The sequence below is a fragment of the Diabrotica virgifera genome, chromosome 3, assembly GCF_917563875.1.
Source record: "Diabrotica virgifera virgifera chromosome 3, PGI_DIABVI_V3a".
NCBI lineage: Eukaryota > Metazoa > Arthropoda > Insecta > Coleoptera > Chrysomelidae > Diabrotica > Diabrotica virgifera.
In genome coordinates this window covers 99,905,258-99,928,588 of record NC_065445.1, presented here as the reverse complement: position 1 = coordinate 99,928,588, position 23,331 = coordinate 99,905,258, and the positions used below count along the sequence as shown (strand labels likewise).

Here is a 23,331-nt window from a genome sequence, read left to right as displayed (position 1 = left end):
CTGTCTGTCAAATTCTTCATTTAATAAGCTGTCAAAGTACTTTCTCCATCTCTTTTTGACTTCCCTTTCGTGAACTAGTATTTTATTATTTTCATCTCGGATACATCTAATCTGATTAAAATCTTTTGCTTTCCTTGCTCTCTGTTTGGCTATTTTATATATCTTCGTTTCGCCTTCCCTGGTATCAAGTTGATCATATAGGTGTGAATACGCTTCTGCTTTGGCTTTTGCTACTGCTACTTTCGCTTCCTTTTTCGCCACCATATAGTTTTGAAGATCTGTGTCGGATCTGGTTTCTTGCCACTTTTTATATAATTTTCTCTTCTCTTTTATTTTTCCTTGTACTTCGTTTGACCACCACCAAGTCTCTTTATCCTCAAACTTTTTTCCTGACGTTTTCCCAAGTATTTCCATAGCAGTCTCTCTAATACTACTGGCCATTTTTCTCCAAATTGTATTAGGGCTTCCTTTCATGTTCCAACATATTTTTTCTACTATTCTTCTCCTGAATAGACCTTCTTTCTCATCTTTCAGCAACCACCATTTGATTTTTTGTGGTCCTCTCCGATATTTTTGTTTAGTTTCGCTTTTTACTTCGATGTCCAGAACAAGCAGCTTATGTTGTTGGCTTACTGTCTCACTCACTATTACCTTGCAGTCCTTGCATTCACGTATGTCTTCTTTCCTTATCATGTAGTAGTCTATTTGGGATTGATGTTGTCCACTTTTGTAGGTAATAAGTTGAGTTTCTCTCTTTTTAAAGAATGTGTTAACAATCGCCATATCCAATGCTGTTGCTAATTCAAGCATGTCATCTCCAGCTTCATTTCTAGTTCCAAAGCCTAATCCCCCATGTATTGTTTCATATCCTGTCTTGGTTTGGCCCACATGTGCATTGAAATCACCTCCTATTATAACTTTCTCCTCTGCTGGAATACCACTCAGTACGTCTCCTAATTGATCATAGAAAGCTCTTCTTTCATTCTCACCCAGACCTGTTTGGGGAGCATACACACAAACAACATTCAATACCTCTTTATCAATTACAAATTTCACTGACATCATTCTATCACTCGTTCTTACAACTTCTACTACGTTACCTTTCATTTCACTATCAGCAATTATACCAACTCCATTTCTAGTGTTACTACTCCCTACATACCACAATTTGTATCCTTCACCTAGTTCTTTCGCCCTTTGTCCTTTCCACCTAGTTTCTTGAATACAAGCAATTTGAACTCTTCTTCGTTTGAGCGCATCCACTAACTCCAGACTCTTACCTGTAAGACTACCAAGATTCCAAGACCCTATCCTGATTTTTCTAACCTGCAATGGTGTTCCCCCTGAGATAGTCCTCACCCGGAGATCCGAACGGAGGCTCATTTTACTTCCGGAACATTTTACCTCAGGAGATGCCATCATTTCAGTATAAGTTTTTACTGCGTTTGGAGAAGGTCTTTTCATTATTATGGCCTGAAAAGATTTTTGGATATTTGATGCCTGAATGCCTTTTCTATCAGCACCATACCCTGCCCTGCACGTTTAGCCAATACACCACCAATGCAACCAAAGTGCAGTATTACCCCACACCCGCCTGCATTTTTCTGTATAGGCCAGGATCCCTACTGTAAGGACTGCCCTATAAGCCAATGTATTGTTGCCCGTATCCCGCCGCTAGGAGGCACGTACTTTGGTTATTTCGGGATACATATCTAGATTATACACTATACAAAAAAAATATCTAGATTATACACTAAGCGCCAAAATTAACGCACCACCTTAAAAATGGGACATTTTTAATGTCTGATATTTCCTAAACCTGTTGTCCGATTTTAGTGATTTTTTAAATATTTTATAGCTTTATTCTTCAGGAATATCTATGTAATAATATTGTTGCTAAACAGATAAGTGTCATTGTATACCGGGTGTAACAATGATAGTGTGTTTTTTCCTCAAAGTTTGGAACACCCTGTGGAATATTCTAGCGTATATAAAATATTGAAATTAAAACTCAGCTGGAACCTTAGGTTATCTTAACATTTTGCTTTTTGATTCATTCGCTTATGTTGGATAATAAAAAAGTTAGGTACCTTAACAACTAGCAACGTTTTTCATCAATACAGGGTGTTTTTAAATAAGTGCGACAAACTTTAAGGGGTAATTCTCCATGAAAAATAATGACCGTTTGCTTTATAAACATATATATGTCCGCAAATGCTTCGTTTCCGAGATACGGGATGTTGAATTTTTTCGTACAAACTGACGATTTATTTATTGCTCTAAAACCGGTTGAGATATGCAAATGAAATTTGGTAGGTTTTAAGAGGTAGTTATTGGGCATTTTTTGGCATACAATTAAGAATTTTATATTCACCATTGGCGTGCATACGGGTAATATGACCGGGTAATATGACCCGTATGCACGCCAATGGTGAATATAAAATTCTTAGTTGTACGTCAAAAAATGCGCAATAACTACCTCTTAAAACCCACTAAAGGACATCGCACACATCTTATGGAAAATATAATGTCACTCAAATTCAATAAAATTTATACGAATAGATTCGTTTTAAATTAACGGTCAAATCTTATCATTGCGCCAACTCTTAATTATGATTAATTACGGCGCAAATTGCAATTAAAGTTTATTGAAATCACATTTTTGGAGTCAGTAAAAGTGTCAGTTACAATCACTATTGCTCTGGGTGCTATTCAAAAGAGCTTAAACCCCGCTAGGCCTAAGCGGATTAGTGAAACTAATCCGCTGATTTATGGAGTACCGACAATTTGGGTATTTTAAAATATTTTTTCTCTCTCTAACTTATGTACGTACCCATTTGATTTCAGATTTATTTATATCAATTTCTGCTCTTATTATTGAAAATATAGAGTTATCGCAATGATGAGATTTGACCGTTAATCTAAAACGAATCTATTCGTATAAATTTTATTAAATTTGAGTGACATTATATTTTCCATAAGGTGTGTGCGATGTCCATATCACATGTGCATATCACAACCGGTTTTAGAGCAATTAATAAATCGTCAGTTTGTAAGAAAAATTTTAACATCCCGTATCTAGGAAACGAAGCATTTGCGGAAACATGTTTATAAAGTAAACGGTCATTATTTTTGCATGCAGAATTACCCCTCAAAGTTTGTCGCACTTATTTAGAAACACCCTGTATTGATGAAAAACGTTGCTAGTTGTTAAAGTACCTAACTTTTTTATTATCTAACATAAGCGAATGAATCAAAAAGCAAAATGTTAAGATAACCTAAGGTTCCAGTTGAGTTTTAATTTCAATATTTTATATACGCTAGAATATTCCACAGGGTGTTCCAAACTTTGAGGAAAAAACACACTATCATTGTTACACCCGGTATACAATGACACTTAGCTGTTTAGCAACAATATTATTACATCGATATTCCTGAAGAATAAAGCTATAAAATATTTAAAAAATCACTAAAATCGGACAACAGGTTTAGGAAATATCAGACATTAAAAATGTCCCATTTTTAAGGTGGTGCGTTAATTTTGGCGCTTAGTGTATATAGATTATAGTGGACAGATTATATCTATATCATATAGATAATTAGACTCTGAAGCCCCAGAAAGTTTTAGTTTTACTGCCTACAAGAACAGACTTAGTACCACCATGTAACTGTAAAAATTGCTCTAAGAACTTATGCAGATGTCAAAAAGCTGAGATTCCCTGTATATCTCGATTCAGATGCATGAAACAAAAAGTTTGTAAAAATAGGATTAATAAATAATATCAACTTACTTTTTAGTTTTATTTCTGAAATATTAGTTTTAATGTTGTTTTTTTCTCATTTACTACAAAAAATAGAAGACAAAGTAAATAGAACGAAAGGTAATACGAGGTATAGTACATTATGATGATTTAATTATAAGAATTATATGATAAAATTTTATTAGGATCTTCAAAAATGAAAAATGAAAATAAAGTATATATGTTACAATTCAAGTTGATTATCCAGTTGGAGTTGACTCCAACTAGTTGGAGTCAACTCTGACGGCTGGTTTCAGTAAAAGTTGATTATAAATATAATGTGAAGATTTATATTCAACATTTACTAGTAAAAGTAGACTCCAACTAGGAAAAGTATACTCTTCCCAATGCCATTTAGTAAAAGTTGATTCTGATTCACACAAACAGCCGATTCTAGAAATTAAATGTTACTGAATATGTTCAAATTAGTCTAGGCTGTATCGTCGCCCTCGTTAGGTAAATTACTCTGATTCGAATTTTTTGCACAAACTTACTCAAAAAGAGGTCCTTATAACAAATCTACTGGGTGCCAGGCAGTTTGATCGATAAATTGTTTTTTTAACAATTTTTTTAGACAAATTCACAAAAATAATTTTTTCACTTCGAACAATTTTTTTTTAGATCATTTGGGTTATTCTGAGCAAAAAAAGGTATTTTGTGATTTTTCTCTAAAATTGATTGTTGTCGGGTTATACCCGATTTAAAATTTGAAAAATGCGAAAATAGCCATTTTCAAGGCTTAATAACTCGGTTAAAATCCATTATTATGAAAGTCAGAAAGTGACCAAATCAAAGTTTATAGCCCCCTCTACAAGATCCAGCAGAAATTTGTGTCACTATTTTATTACTAAGCTTTATCTTTAATTATTAACAATGAGCGCTAAGTGCGCATTAGGCGGCCGTCAATGGTGAGTGCTAAAGAGCTGCACCATTCCAGCCATCCAATGGTGAATCTCACTCGCACTCACATTGACGGCGCCTCAATACACGGTTAGCGCTCATTGTTGATAATTAAAAATAATATCTTATTAATGAAATAATGACAAAAATTTCTTCAGGATCTTATAGAGGTAGCTTTAATCTTTGATTTTTTTTAGTTTCTGACTTTCATAGTATATAATATCGTATGGCATTTTTGCCTTTCGGACAGTTCCGGCGCCAATTACATCTTTAACCCTGTTTCAAGTAACTAGTGTCGATGTACACTAGCCCAGGGGACCGACTGCTTAACGTGCTCTCCGAGGCACGGTGAGACGGCTCGTGTCATTATTGAAAATGAAAATGGTTTGTCTTTAGCAGGGCTCGAACCCACGTGCGCTGGCGTATGAGGCCAGCGATTATGCCGTTACTCCACGGCCGCTCGCTCGACTTTCACAATAATTATCTTTAACCGAGTTATTAAACCTTGAAAATGGTTATTTTGGCGTTTTTCAAATTTTAAGTCGCTAATTTTAGAGAAAAAAGGCCCAACGGATCTAAAACAAATTTGTACAAAGTGAAAAAACTATGTATTTTTGCGAATTTGTTTAAAATCATTGTTTATCGCCAAACTTCACTAAAATCATTCATTATTGTACTCATTTGCCCTCATTTTCGGCAGTAAAGTAACACTTTGTTGTATTGAAAGAAGAATGTTACTTTACCTGCCGCGATAATTAATCAAATTAACCGAGATTGAATGTAAGTGGTCAATGGCAGCAATCGATTATTTATTTGAGTGAAATTAAAATTTATTTACTTTAATTATTAAAAATGTTGTACAAAATTTATCGTATTTTAATAAAATTTATGTCAAAAAGTAAAATTCTGTAGTGTTTCGCAATTATATTCATACAAAATAAATCAAAACTTTACAGATTTAGTAATTAGGTAGGTATACAATATTGATAACTATCGATTAAACATCAAAACCGGCCATCATGCAAAAGTCATCTGTCATTACTGTCATTACTGTCATACGAATTTTTTATTTCGTCTAAAATTAAAAAAATTTCCTCAAAGTTGTAAGTAAGTGTTAATGTTTTTTATGATTAACGATACAATTTTGTACGCACCACCTCAATACTCTTTATCGAACGCGTCTGTTCCTCTGCTCGTAATATCAGACTCGTTCGATAAAGAGTCACTTTACTGACTGACTTTACTGAAATTGGTTAAACAATTTTTCGACCGCGGTACCGCGTGACACCCTGTGTATTTGTTATAAGGATTGTTATACGGATGTATTTCTTTGAGTAAGTTTGTGCAAAAAATCGAATCAGAATAATTTACCTAACGGGGGCGACGTTACAGACTATACTAATAAGTAGTTGAAACGGTCAAAACAAAGAAACGCACACTTATCAAAAATGCACTTGAGATTCTCGTATAATCAACATTTACTGAATCGATCCGGGAAGAGTCAACTCCAACTAGTAAAAGTTGATTTAAATTTTTAAAATCAACTTTTACTGCTCGTTTCAGTTGGAGTTGACTCCAACTAGTTGGAGTCAACTCTAACTGAGAATCAACTGTAACATATATACATAGAAATTATAATTTGCATCGAGAAGTTATCGCGTGAACCTTTACGCGGTGAGCCGATCGATATCTTGGCCAAAAATAAACTTACAAACATTTTCGTAAGCTCAAAATGTTCCTTTTGAGTTCTTATGTCATTATTGTTAATTAAAGTATAAATGTTTATGGCTTAAATTTGCTTGAATCCCTTATAAACAAATTAATGTACACTTTTTTTAAGAAAATTATAACTTCAAACGGGTATAACTTTAAAACAAATGAAGATGAAGTAATTTAACAAACTCTGTTTGGAAGCCTATTAATGAAGCTTAAAAATGAGACCTTCTAAGGCTCATTTGCATGCGTAGAAGCCGAGATAGGATCGATAAAGCTTCGAAAAATATTTATTTTGCAATTTGCAATTTGTATTGTGCACTAATTTTACAATATCTTGAGTTTTAATTGTTGGATTTACGTTTAGTAAACGATTTTTCCTTTGTTTTTTATTAACGAACAAATTTTATTTGAAACATTCTTTTTTATCTCTTTTAGTTTATGAGCCAGAGCCTTATAAACAATTTATAAACAATTAAATTGTTTATAACAATTTTTTGACCACTCGGATCGAAATCCACCCTCGAAATTCGTAATCAGCAGCCAAAAATCCATAATAAGCCGTTGAGTTTGTCCATCAGAAATGAAAAGGACACGGTGACCTCTATTTGGCCCTAGACTATAATGAGTGTTGTTTGTCTCGTTAATTTATTAACTAATACGAGATCTGTGCTACTATTTGGTCTGTGAGTACAGTGCGGTCCCAGTATAGCTTGTAGTTGTCATTCTTAAGCGTACTGTCAGGAACATATTGATAATGTGGGAGAGTGGGAGATGGTCCGTTTGGAGAAGTCCCAGTTTGATAGTTATCTCTTGTATTTACTTATCAAAAGTATTTCTTATTATTACTTTACTTTTCTTATATAATATTTATTTACATATAGTTTTTTTGTTAAGTTTTCATTTAGAATAAATGTGTTATCTCTAATAGATTTCAGCCTTTTAAGAATAAATCTCGTTGGTACCTTACGTACACATCTAATTAATATATTTGTGATCTTTTAAGAAGCCCACAAAATAGACCAATTTGCGTAATAATGCTAAGTCCTAATAATGGACACCGCATCTAAAGAATAAAGGCTCATGGTCCAACTTACATATTACTGAACACAGTTTAAATCAATGAGAAGTTTACCTACATTTATTCAACTTGTCTTCAGCTTCCACTATTTCATTTACCGTATGTGTAATGGATTGAGTAATATAATATTTTTCTGCTTGCTTTAGACCAGGTAATATGATACTAGCCTCGACATAGTATTAAAATATATGATTTTTTTTATCCTTAATTTATTAGATTTAAATAAACCATTTGATAGTGTATGAAAATCAGATCTAACGGACGACATTAATAATCAAAACTTCATATTAACGAAACTTATTAGGCTAACGAATATGATAATGGATTGATACACAGCAGCAGCAAACAATCATAACAAATATTGCCCCTCCAAAACAAAAATATCAACTGGAGTAAAACAAATTGACTTGCTGCCAATTTTGTTATTTATGTCGCTAAAGAATGAATAATACAAGCAACTTGTGGCAGGTCATGTGATGACATAATAGGGCTTTTCATTCATACTCATTTGTTTTGAGCTTCTGTCATATGTCGTATAATCCGTGTATATTAATGTTATACACAGATTATACAACATATGACAGAAGCTCGAAAGAAATGACAATCGATTAAAATCCCTATACTTATTAGTAGAAATTTAAATAGTTTAAAATGCGATTTTTTAAGGAGACATTCTAAGATATGCTAAAAATGAACAATATACGTAATATGCTCCAGAAATAACACAGGTAACATGACAGAGATAAAGATTGGAGGTATTCAGAAATATACCATACTTTTAGTACCCAGAGGTTCCATTCGAAAGAATGGGCGCATATGAAATGCCTCCAGAAGAAGGGTTTCTTACCTGTCGCTAAAATGGTAACATACGAATTGCCTCCCAAGCTCTAAATAAATAACATAATAAGTATTTCATATATTTGTTAAAAATAACATCACAAAACACTTATTTGGAAAATATTACAAAATGTTTATATACAAATATAAAATTACAAAATATTTTTCCTAAATTTGTATGATTCTACTTTGACAAATTCTAATCTATTTATTTTTCTAAAAATTTTTCATTTATAAGAAAATTTATTTTTGCTGTACTTTCCGTAACAATTTTTTTTGGTGTCGAAACAGACATTTTAATGTAGGTATTTATTTGAAATTCTAAAATTATATCAATAATATTATTAATGTTCGGATGAGGGCAGTAGAAAGAAGAATTATACTTGAAATGAAAACTTTCGCATGGGTTTGTGGTTCTTTGTAAGGATGAAGAGTGCTCAGCCCAATGTCGGGTAACAACTTTCTTTTCTAAAAAGAAATATGTCGTACTGTGAAATATTAATGTTAATATATTTTATGTACACTGCATTAAGAATAAGAAAAATCAAAATAGATAGATAGTACCTATTTAAATTATGATTTGGCAACATTGTGTCTTTATACAGAGATTAAATAGACAAAATATCAGCCTAAGTGATTATCGAAACGGAGGCATTTCGATTGTACCTGGGAGGCATTTCATGTATGAAAATATTTACCTGAAAAAGTGGGAGGCATTTCGATAAAGCCGGAAAGAATTACAAATAGATGAATAGAATGAATAGATGGAATATAAATTAACGAACGCATTTTGGCAGAAAACGAAACTTACTGAAAATACAACAATAGTGTTAACCCCTTGAGTCATGATTTATTTATTTTTTAACACATTGAGCCGTCCCCAGGGGTGGGCGAACCGGGTATCTGCCCAGGTCGACAAATTTTAGGGTACAACTAATTTTTGAAATTGCCAAGAAATTGCTCTGGTCTACCAAGTGAGGGGTCCCGATCTTGCCCAGGGCGGCAAAACTCCTAGAGCCAGACGTTCCACTATCACTATCTTATTTGTTTCACAAATCACTGTAATCACTAATAAATTCTACATCCGATTGCTCAAGATCATTCTCCTTATCATTTTCATAACATAAACTGTATGATTTATTTCCGCCGTTTTAGGATAATAAACATGAAATAAAAATGAAAACGTAAACGTATTGAAACAAATGTATATTCGTGCGTCAGTTGCTACGCGGCCACGTGTGCGTATTCGCACAGACGCAACGTATGCGCATTCGCACAGATGCAATGCTTGCGCACGTTATTGCAAGAAAAAGAGCACGCATATATGTTCAATTCCAATGATGAGTCAGATTCGTCATCTGTAACTTTGGTTATTCATATCGATGACGAGTCTCACTCCTCAAGCCGTTATTATTAACTAGGGAGGCTAGGGCTAGATAGATAGGTATGGTATTACTGACAGTCGAGAATACGAAGACGAGATCCGCCGACGCACCACAATGGCCAGACCGTCAATTTGGATCATCAAAAATGTCAATTCGAAGCGTATGATGGCATTTGAAATGTGGGTCTACCGTAGAATGTTGCGCATACCATGGACCGCACATCCTACAAGTAATTCTATACTAGCAGAACTTATAACAACTAGATTCACCACAACTATCAACCAAAATATACTGAGATATTTAGGACATATAACTAGAAGAGGAGAAGGCATGGAACGAATGATGGTTGAAGGCAACGTAGCAGGCAAAAGATCCAGAATAAGATCTTCATTACGATGGTCGGACCAAATAAAGAACATGTATGGTTACTCATACTCTGAAGTAAAACAACACGCACCACATCTTGACTTCTAACGGAATGATTGTCTAGCTCTTTGGGCTCTTCCGATTAATTTTATCGCAGAGAATCTGGTCTTCTATAATCTTCTTCCATTCTTACTTGCCACTGCATAAGGTTCTCCAGCCTTTGAATCCAACGTCTCAATCTTAACAGTTATCTATTCCTTCCATCTAATATTATATCTTCCTTTCGGTCTTCCTATAGGTAGTAATTAAATTATTGTCTTTTCATACAAAATATAAACCTAATTTCTATCTTAATAAAAATATTTATTTTTCTAACCATATTCCGTACTCACTAGCCTATTCATAATTTGTTCCAGCTCTTCTGGTGACTACCCCAATATAACAGTATCATCAGAATAAATTAGGTTTTTGATTTTTCTTCCTCCTAGCGTTGCTCTACCATGCCATTTCTCAAAAACTTGACGCACAATTCTGCGTATGCCAAATGAAAGTAGAAAAGTGATACTATCAAAATGTATTAAAATAGGATAAACAAATTTTCTAATATAGTCAAAAATTCTAATGCCAAATTTTTGAAATTTTGTAGTTTATAAACATTTAGAATAACTTTAAAAATGTTGTACGCAGAAAAAATTATTTTACATATTCGAAAAGCTCGTATTTTATACGAATTTTTAAAAATGTAGTTCAATTGGTGACTACTCGTGGTAAGTGAAGGGGGAGCTGGGAGCCGAAAAATGCACGAGTTCAAAAACTAAAAAAGGTAACTTAAAACTACTATCATTTTCTATATCTCGGAATGTACCTACTGAATATATTTTAATCTTTCTTTTTTAATTTGTATGTAATTTTTCTGTACATTAAAAATATGCAATTTGTCTAGACATTTATTAATTAATTTGTGTGTAATTTGCAAATAAACAGTCTACTTTGTTTAAAAAATTTTTGAAAAAATTATTTTTTCCCAAAAATCCATGTTTTTAATCAGACTATCGTTATTAGTCATATAAAGAGTTAAGGTATACTTCAATAAATAAATTATCTTCAATAAATAATTATCTAATAAAAATAATTTATTTCCTAATTTGTACTTTAATTTTTTCTATGATCATTAATAATACTATCATTAAGAAAATAGATTTTTTAAAAATATATATTTTTTCAAGAATTAGACTGTTTATTAATTAATAAATTTATAAACAAATTGCATATTTGTAATGTACGCAGAAATTACATACAAATTAAAAAAAGAAAGATCAAAATCTATTGAGTTGATCCGGAGATACAGAAATTTCTATTAGTTTGAAATTGCTTTTTAGGTATTTTAACTTGGTGGATTTGTAGGTTCCCCTTAGTAACCGTTTGAACTACATTTTTGAAAAATCGTAGGGGTGCTGTGAAGGTACAATGTTTGTGCAATTTTTTTAACTAAAAATACAAATCCCATTCTTTAAAATGGCATCAATGAGAGTCCTCAATTATTATAAATAAATTAGCTGTGAATTAAAAAAAACACATGGCTAACTTTGTCCCAAATGAACCCAGGCAAAATTTTTTAATTTGAAAATTCGTGCTAAAATACTAGCTTTTCGAATATATAAAAAGATTGTTTCTACGGATAATTTTTTTAAAATTATTCTAAATGTTTATAAATTACAAAATTTCAAAAATTTGGCATTAGGATTATTGACTATATTAATTAATTTTTTTACCTTTTTATAATACACTTTGATACTATCAGTCTTCTACTTTCATTTGGCATACTCAGAATTTCCCTATGTTCATTAATTTCTGTCTATGTCTAGGATAAACAAATAGAATTACTTTTAAACTAATTAATAGATGGGTCTCAAATTTTGAGGGTTTGTTAAGTACCAAAATACCCAACTTTGGGTGAAACCCTAAAATTTTTTGTTAACTTAATTACTAAAAGTTATTAACATATATCGATGATTTTCATTTATTCTGCAATTTGCGAAGCAACAAATTGACTTTTAACATTCAAAAATCGGTATTTTGAAGCTATTTCAATGTTCTAAAAAATCAAATTTTGAAATTTTATGTCAACTATTTAGCTTTTTAATGGGATGCAAAAAATCGGAAAAATCGCGTTTTTTTTTCACTAAAGTGTTAATAATTAAAAAACGGACACGAACTCTAGGTAGGAAACAGGTAGGTTTTCTTTCTATAGGTCTACAGCAACTAAAAAAGTAGTCAGCTGGATCTTTGAGTGTCCTGAGAAAATCCTTATTTCTCTGGACTATAAGTAATTCTCTTCATGACAGAGATCATGACTTTCTCGACAGCACTTTGGTCGTTCATTCGTATTTCTGCATTCACTTAACATATATTATTCAAAACATGGCAAAAACAAAATTGAAATAATTAAAATTGTTATTCAACTCGTTTTAACAATGTTTAATATGTATATATGTAATCTACATTGTTTTATATTGCGTGTTCAGCCTTCCGTGTAAGTAGTTTAAACCTGTTTATCATACTGGGTACTTTTCGAGTTCCTCAGTTGTCAATTAAATCGACCTAACAGAATTTTCACATATTCAAAATTTATGTACCTACTCATGGACAAAAATATTGCATACCTATTTTGAAATTATCATGAAGTGAAATTTTTGTGCCTGTATACTTACCCCCTCAGTGTCATAGGAATAGGATTTCTTTTTCGAATACCATGTTTTAAAGTGTCATATAAAAGCTTGATCGAAGTTAAATTTAATATGAGCTATATGGTGGCCACTATAATTTTTAAATTGAATCTCCCCAAGGTAAGTATTCATTGTTCTAATAGTGAGTTATCGTGCATTAGCACGAATCTGTTATGTCTAATATGGCTGGCAAACGGCAAGACATGATCTTGTAAAATGTTTTTAATATACATGTCAGCTGTCTTTCATACAATCACCTCCACAGGTTCCGTATGTCTTTTCCAAGAAATACCATTCCATGGCACTATGCCGCCACCACCAAAATGAACGCTCTGTATGAGGTTACATCTGGCATACCGTTCACCATATTATGGAAGCATGATTGACAAAACGTCGTCTATAGAAGAGTTCGCGAACAGTAGATATAATATAGTTGTTCCAATTTATTTTTGCCCATGCGTCATGATTCATTTTCAAACAAATTGAATCAAAGCATAAATTGAAATGTACGTCGATGTGTAATGTATATACTATACAGTATACACAATATATATACACATCGACATACTACGTTTCACTGACTAAGTTTCACTGATTAAGTTCTAGGTCTGGATCCCGCGTATGAAAAAAAAGTTGATTAATAGCAAGCTGAAAATTTGTTAACAGCTTAAGGGTGTCTAGTCGGACAAACTTTGATATATGAGAACACTGGAACAGAGGAAGTTTTAATTGTGGAACAGGTTAAAAATTTGGAACGGTCAGACCACTAAAACGGCACATGTATTTTGTCCGACAGAACAGACTTAAACTCTCCGAACAGAGATTAAACTCTCATGCAAAAATCAGACTGCTATTTATCACCAAATGGGTGTTTTAATGAGTGGAACATGTAGAATATGTCAAATGACAGGAATTATGACAGGTGATAAATAGCAGTCTGATTTTGGCATGAGAGTTTAATCTCTGTTCGGAGAGTTTAAGTCTATTCTGTCGGACAAAATAAATGTGCCGTTTTCGTGGTCTGACCGTTCCAAATTTTTAACCTGTTCCACAATTAAAACTGCCCCTGTTCCAGTGTTCCCATATATCAAAGTTTATCCGACTAGACACCCTTAAGCTATTAATAAATTTTCAGCTTGCTATTAATCAACTTTTTTTTCATACGCGGGATCCAGACCTATTCTGACTTAATTTGTTTGAAAATGAATCGTGACGCATGGGCAAAGATAAAATGGAACAACAATATGTGAGTTGTAACTCATACAGAGCATTAATTTTGGTGGTGGCGGCATAGTGCTATGGAGTAATGGAGTAGTATTTCTTGGAAAGGGCATACCGAACTTGTGGAAGTGATTGGGTGAATGACAGGTGACAAGTACATTAGAAGCATTTTAGATCATGTTTTGCCATTTGCCAGCCATGTTGGATATGACAGATTCGTGCTACTGCACGTTAACGCAAGTGTTAATGTCGCTAGGATAATGAGTAGTTACCTTGATGAGATTCAATTTAAAAATTATATTGGCCACCATATAAGCCCATACCAGATTTAAATTCAATTGAGAATTTATTATGTATATGACACTTTAAAACATCGCACTTGAAAAAGAAATCCTATTCTTATGATACTGGGGGCTAAGGACTGCAGCACAAAAAATTTCATAAGTTCAAAATATTATGCAATATTTGTGTCTATAAGTTTATATTCTGTAGGTACGTTCCTTGTACATCTTTAAAATTGTTTGTAGTGTTGTACCTTCAGTTTTGGATTTTCCGATGCTGTGTTGCTTGGTCTATAGGTGTCTTACAGTAGTCTTACAGTGGTAAATTGTTTAGCTTGAAAAATTGACTCACGTTTAGTGCGAAATCGATAGATTGTTGTGTGTGTTGTGGATTAACTGTGGTTTTATTGTTTTTACGTTGTGCAGTTGCCTGTCAGTATAAGATAAGGTAATAATAATAAATATTTTATTAACGAAATTAATTCTGTTTGAAATCATCAAGAATAAAAACAAGAGTTGATGATAAATAACTGCATGCTCGGTATATTTGATAAGTATCTATCATTAATTATTTGCATGGGATTTATAAAATTATTATTTATTTGTGTAATAACACTTACGACCAAAAAAGGGACTTACGTAGTAGGTTGTGTTATACTCAGTGTTAGCCCAGTAAATGAACGGGAAATACGGCGATACCGTGTAATTTTAAGGGGCAACTCCGAATTGCATAAAAATTTGGATTTAGATTCTACTTACCGTCCACTTCAAAGTTGAAATTGTGCCGTTGGTTGCTTTTACTTGGGGGGTGACAGTCACCCCTTCTCGGGGGTGAAAAAACATACGTTCAAGATAAGACCGGGAATGGATAAATTGACTGATTTTAAGCAACTTTTGTTCTATAGAGTTTTTTACGTAAATCGGCTTAATTACTTTTCGAGTTATTTGCGATTGAAAATATTTATTTTTCGACAAAAAAACTATGTTTTCAGACGGTTTTTCGCAAATAACTCAAAAAGTAAATATTTTATCGAAAAAAATATTTTCAGGAAAAGTGTAGCTTATAAGAAACCGAAAAAAATGGTGTATCAGGAAAGCTTATCAATCGAGTAAAAACAAAGTTGTAGCTCATGAAAAATACGTACTTATTCGTCTAATTCCAAATCGAATATTTCAAGGTGAAATCACAGAAAAATTAAGCACTTTACGGGAAAAAGCCATTGAAACTTTTTTAAAGTGTTTATGAAAAGCTTTATTTTAATTGTTTATAAAAGTTTCCAGCATTAAAGTTAAGCGAGTTACGCTCAAAATAAAGTTGACCCTCTTTTTTTTTGGTAAAAAATCATGAAAATCTCCCCGTGTTTAGCTCCCCAAATGAAATTAATCGCTACCGCTTTACAAACAAATTACTTACTCATCTATTTTTATATGATCTGTCAGTCTCACCGGTTTAAAGTGCTTATTTTTGAAAGGGTTATAGTTGAAAAAGCTTAAACGGGCCACTATAATCACGAGTGAATGCAAATTTTGAACAGCCATATCATAACTAATTTTTGTCTTACGGAAAAACAAAATGAAACTAGCATATTTATAATAGCAAAACTTACATTTTTTTACTCTTTAAGATTTTTCTTATCACTAACTAACACTTTTTAAGTTATTTTGAAAAAAGGAAATTTTTCAAAAATTTTCACTAGTAATACCACTAGAGGTCAAATTATTTCCGGAAATTTTCTAAAAATATTCATGATCAAAAAAAAATTTCCGGATATTAATTTGACTTCGCGTGGTATTCGGTAAGAAAATTCCACACCAAATTTGCATTTGAAAATCCAAAGCTGCATGAACAGATTAATAGCGCGCCATAGCTTTGTCAGCAATTATTTAGGCTTTCAAATTCGTAATTTCTACTCATTGTAGTTGCATGGGAATACCATTTCAAGATAGAAAATAGTATATTCTTCAATTTTACATAAGTTTTGAGTAACTACAAGTGATAGAAAATTATTTTTTAGCGTTTTATTTTAAATTATGTAAACAAATAAAAACCAGTCTGTCAAAAATGTTCTGTTATTGTAAACGTCAAAAAATTTCCACTATAATTCGCTGTTGGGTACCCCACGAGCAAAAAATTTCCGATAAAATACCTCCGTTGCCATGGTGATCTGTCAAAATAACGTATTTTGATTGGTTCAAAATTACAGGTGTGGAATTTTCAGAAAAATTTTTTTTACTATAAAACCAAATTTTTTTAAAGATAAGCACTTCAAACCAATCAAACTTACAGATCGTATAAACAATACACATACAGTTAAAATAAATGGTAAAGCGGTAACGATTAATTTTATTTAGGGTACTATTTTTTTTACCAAAAAAATGGGCAAACTTTTTTTTTCAGTGTAACTCGTTTATTTTTGATGCTAGAAACTTTTGTAAAAGACAAATATAAAGCTTTTTTAGATACTTTAAAAATGTTAATAAGCTTTTTCCGAAAAGTACTTAACTTTTCGGAGATTTCGCGTTGAATTATTCGATTTGGAATTAGACGAATAAGAACGTATTTTTCATGAGCTACAACTTTGCTTTTACTCAATTTATAGACTTTACTAACACACAGTTTTTTCGTTTTTTTATAAGCTACACTTTTCCTAAGAATATTTTTTTCGATAAATTATTAACTTTTTGAGTTATTTGCGAAAAACAGTCTGAAAACGTAGTTTTTTTTGTCGAAAAATCAACATTTTCAATCGCGAATAACTCGAAAAGTATTGACTTACGAAAAAAACTTTATAGAACAAAAGTTGCTTATAATCTGCCAATTTATCCATTTCCGGGCTTATTTTAAACACGCGTTTTTCACCCCCCGAGAAGGGGTGACTGTCACTCCCCAAGTAAAAGCAACCAACGGCACAATTTCAACTTTGAAGTGGACGGTAAGTAGAACCTAAATCCAAATTTTCGTGCAATTCGGATTTGCCCCTGAAAATTACACTCCAAAACGGTCATTTATTGTATACTCAGCAATTTTATTTTGTACACCTTCAAGTACTTCTTCTTCTTCTTCTGGACTGGCTTTAGAACTGGGGGGTGAGTCTTTGATGCATCCACTATAGCCTCTGCAATCCTCCATCTTCTATAATCTTGCGTTTCCATTTCTTATTGATTGTACCCCTAGCCCAGTAAATGACAGGGGCGGCTCGTGATAGTACAAGATGGTGAGGCACACTACACTTGAGGAATATTATTATTGTGGTTAGCTTCTCTTTAATGAGCGAAATTTCAATTTTGTGACGTCATAACGTGAGGCCGTCTACAGAACATTGCTGTATTTATTTTAACCATTGCAAATTATATTAAATAAATATTTTATTGGCAAAAATAGCAACGAAAACTCGGATACCATTTTACGTGGCAGGTTGGTATTTAGAGAGAGACAAATTATTTTCTGGTCAAGTCTGTGATAGGTTCATACTCATAGTAGCAGTTTTTTAGCTAATAATAATTACTAATATGTACCACATATCAAAACAGTATGCATCAGATATTTCGTCCTTCCTGGGTCTCATCAGCGTTGTACAGCCATATTAAGCAAAATTTATATTAGAAACTACATGAGAACAACGGACAACAACTGGTTTTGTTTAATCAGTTGCCAAAATGAAATTATTGTACGCAAACAATATACCTACAAACACGTGATAATTTAATTTTTTAGGGGAGTGCAATTAGAACGAAAAGATACAATGTTTCGGAAAAACTCAAACAAGGTTATATTTTTCTAAAACTTTTTTTGTTAGTTTATAAATATGTTAAAGTAAAAAGTTCTACTCACAAATTTCGCCGCTAATTGTTTATTAATTGTTTAAACAATAACAATTATTTTGTATAAATAATGTTAAGAATATGGGTGAATTCAACATTTTATTTTGATAAAAAATGTTTTTATTTTAGTTTTGATTATGCTGAACCCGAATCTGACATTACAATTTGCAAATTCAAAATGGCGGATTCAAAATGGCGGATTTTTTCTAAAAATCCTAAAAACGTAGTTGTAAAATCCGAATTTTTTTTATAAAACGTGTTTGTTTTTTTATATGTGGATATTTTTGAGAGGTTGCTGAACCTGAATCAAATTTTGATAATTTAAATTATAAAATGGCAGATCCAAAATGGCGGATAACTTAAAAAATAGTTGTAAAATCATAATTTCTTTACGAAAGTATTTATTTCTACATATATTTATTTTTGAGAGCTTTGATAAACCTATAATATATATTCAAAAACGACCGCTTTAAAACGTTAACAAATTGTTATCTTAATAATTTTTCTATTGATGAACAAAATATGTATTTTTTTGCTCTTAATATGAATCGTTTCGTTCGCTCTTAATTAAATTCGGCCTTACTCGTAATGATGTGAAAATTGTGCTTCTACATTTTCAAACAATTGTTGCAATGGGATCATAAATAAAAAAATTATTCTTAGTAAAAAGCTCTGCATATTCTAAAACTTTAAATTCAATCATAAAATATCAATTTTTATCAATTTTGTACAAGATATGTCAATAAATAAAAATTTCAGTTAGGAGTAAAATATCTATATTTTTCATAATACTGAAAATTGTTATTATGGAAAGTTGGTCAGAATTAAAAACGATGTGTCAATATGCAATTACATTCTTCTAATCTAAATATTGTGAACTATAAAGGTACATATTTATTGCGCGAAATATAATTATAATATTGATAAAATATAATATTTTATATTTGCATATTAAGTGTTAGACCATGCACAGCTATTTATGACGAATAACTTTCTTCATAAAATTAATAATAAAACAGTTATCATAAATAATAAGTGAAAATTTAATGATGTTGGGTATAATTAATTTGAAACAATATTTAAAAAAAAAACAAATTTTCGATTAGAAGGATATAATTACATATTGGAACATAGTTTTTAATTCCAAACAACTTTTCGTTATACAAATTTTCGATATTGTGAAATATAAAGGTACTTTATTCTTGAGTGAAATTCACATTTTTTGACATACCTCGTACAAAACTAACAAAATTTGATATTTGATGGTTGCATCTTATGTTATATATACGATGCAGAGTATTTTATAAAGAACAACTTTTTTTCGTAAAACTGATATTAAAAAAGTTATCAATAGGTTCCAAGTTACGCAGACATACTGTATAAGAGCTAAAAAAAATTTTTTTTGTTGAACATTTATTATTGTTGAGGCTTATTATTAAATGTATTTTAGGTAAGTTTTACAGAAAAAAGTTTTGATCACTCTGTATAAACATTTTTTCAGCTGGTAATTTTCGGTTTTTGTATTACATTTTTGTTATCTTTCTTAGTTTTCCTAAAAAGAAATTGTTTATTTCATTTTTAAACTAAAATAATTCAGTGTTTTTTAAAGATTACATCCTAAGCTTTAAAAAAATATTAAAAAAATTATATTAGATTTATTCAAACTTGAGTAATACCGTCTTAAAGTGGTGGGAATTCTGTAAAACTACGAAGTTTCCAAAAATTACATTTTGAGAGTTTTATAAGTAAAATTGTATTAGTTACACATTTTTTAATCTTTTGAAACAAAATTCATGTAAGGCTCACTTTCCGCCCACACCGTACTTATGTCCGTACATTTTATTTCTTTTTATTACAACCATAAGATAGCTTATTTCATCTTCTTTCATGTCCAATTTGTAAAATTTCTTTTGATCCATTAGTTAAAGAATTACATTAAAAAAACTCAACCGTGCACTTCTTCCAACGCTAGTTTACAGTGCGCCAATGTGTGTGAGAAGGGTGACTTTAGCGTTATAAATAAAAAATTACAGAAGCTAGAGATTTAATTTTAGAAAAATCTTTATATAAGGTTTTTTTTGTAAAATTTTCTGAATTTTTCAGTGGTCAAGTAAGTTTTTTTCTAAAAATTATATTTTCAGAGTTATTTAAAAAAACATCTAACTTCGCTGTTCATTTGTTTAATAAAAAATGAAGCACCCACTTCTCGAGTAGAACTTTTTGATATGTTGTTTATTAAACATTTCTTAATGAAATTACAAAAAGTTTTATCTTGTTTGATTTTTTCCGAAGTGAAAATCTAAATGCACTCCCCTATTTGAACCAATCTTATATTGTAAATCCTATTGAATATAGGGCAATACAAACAATCAAGAAACAAATTACTGTTATATTACAAGATTGATTTTTATGTTAAATAAACTAAGGGTTAAATTTTGTTTTTTTTATATATAAAAAGCGTAAAAGAAAATTAATTATTATGAAATTATAATAATAAAATGAAAATAAATAAAATAAAGTTATTTTTTACGAAATAAAAGGTAGATATCGAGCACTGAGTTTTATTCAATCTTGTCCAAGTATACTTTCGCTCCTAGAGCATCTACAGGGGCATTTCGTCAGAAAAAGGAAGGTATCCTCGAATGTGATTCATTGTCTGAAGTGGTGGCAACTTAAATTAACATATATCTAACAAATATTTAACGTACACTACACGAAGGACGAACAGATAAATTTAAGTGCAGGTAATTTTGGTACTTATACATTTTGAAGATGGAGGTACAAACAGATAAACGTATCTGTTTGTACGTTACAGTGTTGTGTAAGTAAGTTTGTTAGATATGTTAATTTAAGTTGCCACAACTTCAGACAATTAATGACATTCGAGGATACCTTCCTTTTTTGACGAAATGCCCCTGAAGATGCTCTAGGAGCGAAAGGATACTTGAGCAAGATTAAATAAAACTTTTAAGAAACAATTAAAGAAACTTTGCGAGACTTCTGTTCTGAAAAATGATCTATTATCTCGTCTATAAAAGCGTTCTCATCCTGTGATTTTATAAATGATTTTTCTATTGATATTTTTACCATATTACTCAATCGTGTCTATGCAGTTGTATTTACAACACAAATGTATAATAATTTAAAAACTGACATACAAAGTTTTAAATCATTATCGTGAAAAAAGTCTATCGTGAAAAAAAACGCTATAGTAGAGGATCCGATATAAGATCGAACTGCACCGATCTGCTTAATGGATAAAAATTATTGGATAATATCCATATATTATATGTAATTTAGTAGGTATGTTAACATTTATAAAATACAAGTGGTGCCTATCTCATTTTGTTCTGACATAAGTAATTAATAACTATTTAAAAATGACATAAAATGAATTAAATTAAAAAGAAATTTCGGCCTGGACAGATATTATTTTAGATTTTTTGGATCATTCGAAACAAAAAAGGACTTTCGTAATTTTTCTCTAAGTTGATCGTTTTCAAATTATAAACAGTTTAAAACTGAATAAAGAACGAAAGATGGCGATGTTCATGCCTCAAAATAAAGAGTAAATAATATTAATTTTGTAATCATCGAATACCTACATTCAAGTCCAAACCTTCATATATCAGGTCCCGGTAAAAAATTTTGCCATGCTCTATTCTAAAATGTATTTTTTAAATTGTTAATGAGGAAGGTTCCTTATGGGAAGACGGGCGATCGGGCTGCATTAACAACTAAAACCAATGCTTCAAAATGAAATAACTCCAAAATACTTATCAAAAACTGATAGACTAATGTTTGAACTTGGATTTAGGTACTTTGTATTTTCAAAAATGATATTTTTTCCTGTTTTCGAGCGTTGAAAATCGTCATTTTTCAATCTTTTTTCGGTTTTAAATTATCAACTCGAAATCGATCAACTTAAGAGAAATATTACAAAAGACGACGTTTTTTGTTTAGAATGATCCAAAAAATCTAAAATAATATCTGCCTGGGCCGAAATGTTCTTTAATTTAGAGAAAAAGTAATTTTTTAATAATTAAATAATTATTATTAATTATAGTCAGAAGAAAATTAGATCGGACACCTCTTGCTTTTTTGCTTTTTATAATTGTTAACATACTAAATTACATATCCAATAATTTTTATCCATTAAACAGATCGGTGCAGCTCGACCCTATATCGTATTTTACACTACTGAGGCATGCTTTAGGCAGGATATTTGAATCAGCGTTCGAAATTGTTCACAGAGGTTGAATTTTGTTGCTGCTCGGTCTAGTCCCTTTTACAAAACCGTAAGCTAGATATAAACCGATGAGGAGCTGGCCCAGGCATGCCTCTTCAGCAACCATTATTTGAGAAAGTGAAAATGAGATGCTTACTCGCACGTGAACTGCAGAGATCAGGGCCGTACCTATTTTTATCTTTTATCATAAAAATAAAGTTATTTAACAAATTTCAAAAAGTTAAATTATATTTAATGAATTGATGATGGGATAAAGAAATGACGTAAATAGTGGATTGATATACTGGTGATGCACTGCCTCACCTGCCTTATAGGACCAGCCGCCACTGGTAAATGTCCGTTTTGGAGTGTAATTTTCAATACCTAGTAATTACACGAGAGCTCTAAAATTATCGATTTGTATCCCGAGTGACACTTTAACAGTTTTAATTTTACGACTCGAATGTCAAAGTGTCACGACGGCAAAACAAATCGATAATTTTTAAGAGCTCGAGTGTAATTCGGTAAGATTATTTCATGAATAAATTATACACACATTCCCAATACTTCAATTCTGTTCACGATCGATACTTTTTTTGCCCACACTTCTGCCCCATACAAAAGTATAGGTACAGTATAGGTACCAAACATAGTACTTAACCATTCTTTGTCTTAGTTCTAAACATATGATTATTGCAAATATTTAATTTATAACATATGTATTGTGAAATTTTCAATTTCTGATATTTTTATGTATCTATATTATATAACATTAATAACAATGTTTTTAATATTCATAAAATACGAATTTTTTGGGTAACAGTTGATCCGGATGTCGATAAGATTATTATTGACAAAGAACTTGAGGAATTACATAACAGCGATTTTTCGCAAAACAAAACATTGTTTTGTATTTTTTGGGTCGTTCTAAGCAAAAAATGTTGTGACAAGTTTTTTCGTAGGATGCATAG

At 31.4% G+C, this 23,331-nt stretch overlaps 1 protein-coding gene across 2 annotated transcripts in view; it reads left to right on the top strand.

The window, feature by feature from the left end:
- Nucleotides 1-23,331, top strand: part of LOC126881213 (prestin-like) — a 308,541-nt gene that overhangs the window by 35,434 nt on the left and 249,776 nt on the right. Inside the window, exon 1 of one of the 2 annotated variants that reach the window (XM_050645324.1) lies at nt 14,659-14,758. The exons of the other annotated variant lie outside the window; for it this stretch is intronic. The gene's annotated coding sequence lies outside the window, so the exon portion shown is untranslated. Of the gene's footprint in view, nt 1-14,658; nt 14,759-23,331 lie in introns of those variants that run through there. 2 annotated transcript variants of the gene reach the window in all.